Source organism: Saccostrea echinata, unplaced genomic scaffold (genome assembly GCF_033153115.1).
Source record: "Saccostrea echinata isolate AGI-Se365-2 ecotype Australia unplaced genomic scaffold, CSIRO_AGI_Sech_v1 ptg000044l, whole genome shotgun sequence".
Classification (NCBI taxonomy): Eukaryota; Metazoa; Mollusca; class Bivalvia; order Ostreida; family Ostreidae; genus Saccostrea; species Saccostrea echinata.
Genome location: NW_026889793.1, coordinates 493,712 through 502,027, shown reverse-complemented (window position 1 = coordinate 502,027; position 8,316 = coordinate 493,712). Strand labels below are relative to the sequence as shown.

The 8,316-nt window shown below is 31.1% G+C and overlaps 1 pseudogene; it reads right to left on the bottom strand.

The window, feature by feature from the left end:
• Positions 1–6,477: 6,477 nt before the first annotated feature.
• LOC133201419 (uncharacterized) lies at positions 6,478–7,817 on the bottom strand (annotated as a pseudogene).
• Between the last annotated feature and the right edge of the window lie 499 nt (positions 7,818–8,316).

Sequence of the window (8,316 nt, the reverse complement as noted above, 5' to 3'; positions counted from 1 at the left end):
GAATATATAGGAAAAGATAATCTTAAGAACAGAAATGCCTAGTTAAGTCAAATTCATATGTAAGCATAATCAGTGTAAATTCAAGTTTGTTCAAGGCATGACCCCTGGGGGTAAGATGGAGCCACAATGAGGGGATAAAGTTTTACAAAGGAAAATATAGGAAACATCTTTAAAAATCTTCTGCTCTACAACAGCAAAAATAGTTGCTATATTGATATAGAAGCATCCTCAGGTTTAAAATTCAAGCCCCCCCCCCCCACCCCCATGTAAACTTTTTAATATTTAGCTGATTTGTACTTTTCCTAGTTAATGTGTTCAGGTGAGCGATGTGTCTCATGGGCCTCTTGTTTACTTGGAAATAATTTGAGAGTTACATAATGTGTATCAATGCTTAACACATGCACACCTGTTGTAAAAATAAAAATCTTGTTTAACTGGGAATTTGTGGGAATAATTTGAGTGGTACATGATGTATATCATTGGATTACACTTGCATACATACTGTAAAATAAAAAAAATAAAGCAAATATTATTTAACACAACTTATTTATTTGAAAGTAGCGAGATAAAGGCAATTGATCATATGATCACATCAGTATTACATTGCTTGTTGTTTTTTATTTACTTTGAATTAAATATGTATCAATCATAACCAGTTAAGATCATAGGCAATAACTTAGTTAACAGGTTTGAAATTTATTACATGTATATCAAAGCCAAAAAGAATATTCTCCCAAAAAAATTTGCCCCCAGTGCTACGTGTCTGATGACATTGTTTTTGGAAAAAACGAAATATCATATTATCAAATCAGTGAAACAGTTCCTGCAACCAACAAATACACCAGTCTGATAATAATGTTCGGATGTTTCTGTTCATGCAATGCCTGTAGCAACAATGCTAACATCTTTTAAGATACCTCACACTGGGTCCGACTATTAGGGGATATCTGGTGATTCATAATGATTTACAAAAAATGAAGATAAATATTTTTTCTGTTTTTTTTCTGTCCGTCCCCATCAAAAACTACATGTATATATTCTAGGTGCCTGTTAATCAATCTGAAAATGAACTGCATTTTGATTTTGTATGATATATTTTACATCCTCAAAAATTTTCGCTGATTTTTTTTTTCAACCATAAAATTAAAAAAAAAGGACAAACAAACTGAAAATTGCTAAAATATAATCATGCAATAATTTTTTAAGCAGCCAAATCACTGTGTATAATAATCCTGACCCATTATTAAGTTCCACTTTAATCTTTCTTATTTCAAAATGCACTGCTAATACACAAAAAAGCCGTCTTTTTCCGCCGTCGAAGTACTGACATAATAAGTTCAAATTTTACCTTCATTTATTATTTACACATTGTAATGAATTAATTTCATTTATAAAGCACATTTTACAACAACTCTTAAACTAACATAACTGCTCTAGATGGCCGAGCGGTCTAGCACGCTGTTCCTGTACTGCTAGGAGACAGATTCCGTAGGTCGAGAGTTCAACCCCGGGCTGGGGCGGAAGTGGGTATCCTTATAAAAGTGAATTTCTTTGTGCTTTCTATATTAATATTTCTTCACTTAGGGCAGTTATGTTAGTTTAAGAGTTGTTGTAAAATGTGCTTTATATATATATATATATATATATATATATATATATATATATATATATATATATATATATATATATATATATATATATATATATATATATATATATATACATGTATCATTATTGTGAAGTTAAACTAAAATACTTAATCTTTCACTTTTGGCAAAAGAGAGAAAAATCTTGTAGCTATTAAAGAAATAGTTTAATAATAAAGTTCTTATTCAAGATACACTGTACCTGTCCATCCATCAACGATTTTATTTTTATTTATTTGTTTTGTTTTTATTTTAAATATTAGAAATCAATCTAAAAGAAGACCAACTATCAAAGGATATATCTCTTTCTGCCAAAAATATGTGGTATTGAATTCTCTAGTAATCTTCTGAAATGTTAATTATTCAGAACTACACTGCACTATTTCTTTTCTCTGTTTTCTTTCGTTTCTTTCGTTCTTTCTTATTTTCGGAAGACTCTGTAATAGAATAATATATAATCATATTTGTTTTTTTTTTAATTTATTAATCATTATGCAAACCCATTTACAATTTCCAACTATCCCGGGTCAGGATAGTTAGTATAACATAAATAACAGAGTAACAAATATTTATTATAGCAATTCTACAAATGACACTATCTTATTTTTAAACATATGAGTTTTCGTTAACTTCATTAATAAGTCCATATTTTTTTTAATATTATTTTTTTACATAAGAGAGTAACATATCATTTGTTTCAGTTTTGTTCTGACATCTACAAAACATTTTAAATTTATATATCTTATACGCTAGGAAAGACACAAAGGTATTCAAAAATTGTATTTTGGAATTCTTTTCAGAATAAAACCCTAATATGACATGTTTCCACTGTATATCAAAATTTAACACAGAACTCAGATTTTTCCATAGTATTTGAACATGTGCACAATCAAAAAGTAAATGTCTAATATCTTCAATTTCATCACACATATTACAAAAAGCAGATGTTCTGTATTTGCATTTAAAAAGAAAACTGTTACAACATAATGTATTATTTAACAGTTTGTAATTAAATTCACATATTCTTTTGTCATAAATGTCTTTTACTTTGTTTCTATATACAAATTTCCAACTCTATTTAGCAACAGAAAATATTTTTTTAAACATTAATTGATGACTTGGAGCTTTAAATTTCTTAAAGAGTAGATTATCGTAGAAAAATTTACATTTTTTATCTTCAATACAATATGCACCATTGATAAAATTAAAATAACAATTTCCTATAGTCTGTATGCATGAACAAGTCATATCTAATCTTAAAGCTTTTTTATAGATTGCCGTTTTTATTATTTTATATTCACACATCCAATTCGATTTTTGTTTCAAATCAAAGGACAATTCTTGTAGAGTTTTAAATTGTCCACTTTTATTAAAAAGGTCTTTAACATGTGTTATCCCACTTTGGATCCAATTTTTAAAACATATTGTTTTGTATTCATATTTAAACATATTATTATTCCATATTGGTTGCTGAGCAAAACTTACATTAGATAATTTTGTTTCATCGATATATCTTTTACAATCATTAAAATTACAGAATACTTCTTTATAAAAATTCGGGAGGTTTGAAATGATTTTAAAGTCTGAGGGTTTTGTCTCCGATAAAGTTAATATATAATTGATATCAACATTAAGACGATTCAAATAGCCTTCTACTACTTCGCTGAGTATACAATTCTTATCTATTAGGAATCTAGTCCATGCTGCCTTTAAGGCCTTAAATTTCAATTCAATATCTATCACACCTATTCCACCATCTTCCTGTCTTCCGATCACAGTATCTCTTTTAATTCTATCGCGTTTATTCCATATGAAGTCAAATATGCTGCTTTTAATTTGTCAAATATGTTCGGGATCGGGCATTGGTAATATTGAACCCATATAAATAAGTTGTGACGTAGCTAATGAATTAACGACACATGATTTCCCAAAAATAGTCAATTTTCTTTTTTTCCAAGATTCAAAGAGTTTTTCCATATTTTGAAAAGTTTTTAACCAATTCAATTCATAACATTGAATTTTATTATGGCCAATGTGAATACCTAAACATCTAACAGCATCATTAGTTACCTGTATGCCTCCTACATTGGTGTATTTATCTTTAAAACTACCTAGTAGTAATATACATTGTGTTTTGCTTAAATTAACTTTTGAGCCAGCGTGTTTACAAAATTCATTAACAGTCGTTACTGCAATATTTAAAGAAGATATATCTTTTAAAGCCAGTGTGACATCGTCTGCATGCTGAATATTTTTTATATCTCTTTTCATGTTTGATAAATTAATACCTTTTATTACATTTTCAACAGTGAAATACTGTGATTTATTTATTGAATAAAAGTGATATTCTCTCACAGTATGAAAGGATACCAAAATGATATTCTCTCACAGAGTGAAAGGATATCAAAGTAAGTAAAAAATTTCTGGTCTGTTATAAGATAGAGATAGTAACTAAGCATCTTGATAGAGCGAAAACTGCAAATTTCTTCCCAAATGTGTTGCTAAAATCCATGCTATTTAATGTTTTCAATCACACAACTGCTAAGCTATGATCGACGTCTCAACCGCTCAGCTATGACGTCAAGCCTATGACACTGTGTTAAGAAAAGACAGGGGCAAAGGGAAAATCAAAAAAATGTAATAAACAGAAAATTCAATGTTTTGTAGATGAATATGGAATTTATTTCACTCGTGAGACAGGATTTTTTGATATTTTCACTCGTGCTTCGCACTCGTGAAAATATCAAAAAATCCTGTCCAACTCGTGAAATAAATTCCATATTCATCTACAAAACATTGAATATCCTCTATGTATTTCATTGTTATTTTTAATTTTAAGGGCCAATATTTCTGCCACAAATAGATACAATAGAGCTGAAATAGGGCATCCTTGTCTAATACCTCTATTCATGCTACAAGTTTTAGAAATCTATCCATTGTTTTTAATTCTGAATATTGGTTTATTGTATAGAATTTTCATCCATTGGAGAAAATTATCACCAAAGTTAATTTTTTTCAGAACTTGGAAAAGAAAATTCCACTCGACTGAATCGAAAGCCTTTTCAAAATCTAAAAATAGTAATAATCCATCTCTTTCATTTTCCATACAATATTCATAAATGTCTAAAATTAATCTTGCATTTATACCTATGTAGCGACCTTTGATATATGCCGATTGTTCCTTACTAATTAATTTATCTAATGACACTTTGTAATTTTTTTGCGAGAACAAAGGCTATAATCTTGTAATCGGTGTTTGTAAAACTTGATGGTCTGTAGTTTTTAAGACTATTCTTGTCACCCATCTTAAATAAAAGAGTGATAAGTGCCAATCGCTGAGAATATGACAATTCTTCTTTTTCAAATACAGTTAATACTTCGTAAAAGAGAGGTCCAATTATATTCCAAAAGCATTTATAAAATTCCCCTGGTAATCCATCTAAACCTGGAGATTTGTTGCTTTTTAAATTATGAACCACATCTGAACATTCATCAAATGTTGGAAATGTGTCGCAAAACTTTCTCTCGCGATCATTGAGCTTTGGACATTCAATGTCTTGTAAATAAGACGAAATATTGTTATCATCAACAGATTTGCTTGTATATAAGTTTTCATAAAAAAGGCACATTTCTTGTAAAATTTCACTATTACTAGCAAATGTTTTATTATTCTTTTTTAATTCAGTTATCGTATTATTTGATTGATTTTTTTTTCCAATCCTAGAAAGAAACTTGTATTTCTCTCTCCATCGCTTATCCATTGCGCTTTTGATCTTATTTGAGCTCCTTTAGCAATTTCGTCATACATTGCATCTAATTCTTTCTCTAGTTTTCGCTTTTCATTCATATTAATTTCTGAACTACGCAATGATTTAATATTATCGATTTTTTCCTCAAGCAGTATTACTTTATATTTTAAATTATGCTTAGATTGTTTTGCGTATATAATAGAATAATCACGAACACTTATTTTAAAAGTTTCCCATTTCAAAATTGGATCTAGCGTTTCATCAATATTGTTATATATATATCTATTATACCGTGTTTGTAATCATCATTTTCAAGGTGAGATGCATTTAATTTCCAGTAACCTGCACCTCTTTCTAGTTTACTAAGATTTAAAGTAATTTAAGATATCTGTGGTCACTTAACCGTGTGCTATTATTGTGAGTGCCTGGAATTCGTCTTACAATAATATTTTTTACACGTTCTATAAAGTCTTTATTTACAAAAATATAATTTATCCTACTCTTTGGACAATTTTCTGCATCACACCATGTATAACCATTGTTAGCAGGATTTTTATTACGCCATACGTCGACTAAGTCGAGCTTATTTACTATTTTATTTAATTTCTTATTTGATTTGTCATTTTCTTTATTAAAATTGCAATTGAAATCACCTCCTATTATGATCGTACTATCTTGCGCAGAAAAAGAAGAAATAAATATGTTGAGAGTGTTTAAGAAGGCTAACCTATCTGACTCTTTATTGGGTGCATATACGTTAATGATTGTAAATAAATTATCGTCTATTTTTACATTAATAAGTATTTTCCTTCCATCATTACACTTATGTATATTTAAAATATCTACATTATATTCTCTGTTGAAAAGAATGGAAACTCCTCTACTAAAAGTATAATAATGTCATATAAGAAAAAAGGGAAATAAGCTAATATAAGTGAAATTAGTTTACAAGTAAAAAAAAAGTTATACCAATTCATGATAGCATTTTTAAAGTATGCCATTTTTGTCTATAAATAAATATAACACTAAGCACATACCATAGTTCATGAAATGCTGCGTCAGTCTGACCGGAGAAAATACAGTTACTTCTCATCCTCAGAACTCTCCGTGTCAGGATTACAGCCAGATGCATCGCTGTCAGACATTTCTCTAAGTTGATGTAGCATTTGCACTATTGTGCGTTGGTTCGAATGTTCTTTTTGTTTTTGTTTTCTTTCGTTTTTTGTAGGATCACTTAGTTTTCTTTTTCGATCTTTCTTTGCATTTTTTTTCATAAGGACACCAAGAGTGTTTTTCCCGGCCAGTGTTCAGGTTTGGTGTTGCACGTACCATCACGGTCAAGTCCAGATCCCCACTCATTGTTGTACGTTGTTTCCACAAAAACTGTCTATTGCTTGGAGGTACACAATTTATCTCTGAAAACAGGTACCTGGACACATTTGTTTTCCAAGATCTCCTCCATGACACACACCTTGGTAGACTCCCATTGCTCGTTGGATTTAATTTTTTGGCCTAGGCGTAGAGCGGAAAGGGCATCATCGGCATCCTTGATGATATTGGCAGACTCTAGGTCACCACATCGTATTGCTTTAATGTACTGAAAGGCATGCTCAGCCGACTTGTGTTTGACACCAAATATATCCATATTGCATGGGTAAAAATTGGATAGAACATCCTCTGCACCACAGAAAGGGGTCAAATGCTTTTGTGGCTGGTAATGTGGGCATGCTTCATTCCCGGAGGAATGGCCAGGTTGTTTGCATACCTTACAGCAGGTATCGAATGTACAATTAGAGCGAGTGTGGTCAGTTTTCCAGCAATTTGTACATAGAAGGTTTATGTTCATTTTGGGTTGACCGTAGTGAAAAAGCTTACACTGAATACCACCACAGTAATTAATTCTGGGTAGATATTTTCCGTCTGGAAGAGGCTCAATATACATGAACCTGGTCCCATTTAGGATACTTGTCATCCGGTTTGTATCTGGACGGCGGATCTTTTCGTACAGAATTTTACTTGTTAATTTGACATTCAGCTTGTTAAGTAGTTCCTGTACCGCGGAATCGGCAACAGAGAGGGGGAGACCACATATCCGTAGTTTAAGAGTTTTTTGAGTTACAGATGTAGCACTAGAGGTGTATGGGTTCGTATCATAAAACTGGTAGGATACACTATTGATATCAATACCCTGTGTGAGAAGCTTAAGTCTGCATTCTGTACTTTTGAGGTAAATTCTTCAAAGATTGCGGTCAAGTTGCACGCACAGTAGATCATCGCCGATTACTTTTGTTATTGGGTCAATAAGATCAAAGTCAGTGATCTGTTTTTTAGAGGAACCCCGGAGGTCATTGTTCTTTAAGTATAACGGCTTTGATGTTCTATCGACCGTGGAAGAGATTGAGTCGAAATCACTCTCAGCCATCGTCAGGTGAAATACACAGGTAAATAAGTGAGAAGAAATCACTGATGAAATCAACAAACATATATACACGAAATCAAACTTTTTTACAATGAGTTTTTGATGAAAAATCCTGAAGCCAAAATACACATACACACACTAGACTTCCGAAACTCAAATATTCCTCAAGAAGAAACTCAAATTCGGAAGAAATTGTCAAAAAACACAGAGCGGCAGAAAACACGTCTAGCTTCGTCTGTGTCACGTGACTACTCCATTTGGGTTAATTATCAATTTTTCTTCTCTTTATCTGCATTTATTAAGTTTGAAACACTCAATAATAAAATACTAGGCTTAAAGGAAATATTGGTAATTAGGAATTTTCTATGAATCATCCAAGCGGCTTTTCACTATGTTCCTTATACAGATTTAAAGGATCTCGGTTATAAGGAAGCAAATCGAAGTGCCAGTGACTTTCTACAATCGAGTTTTTGGCTAATTAATCAGTATTAAAGAGAAGATG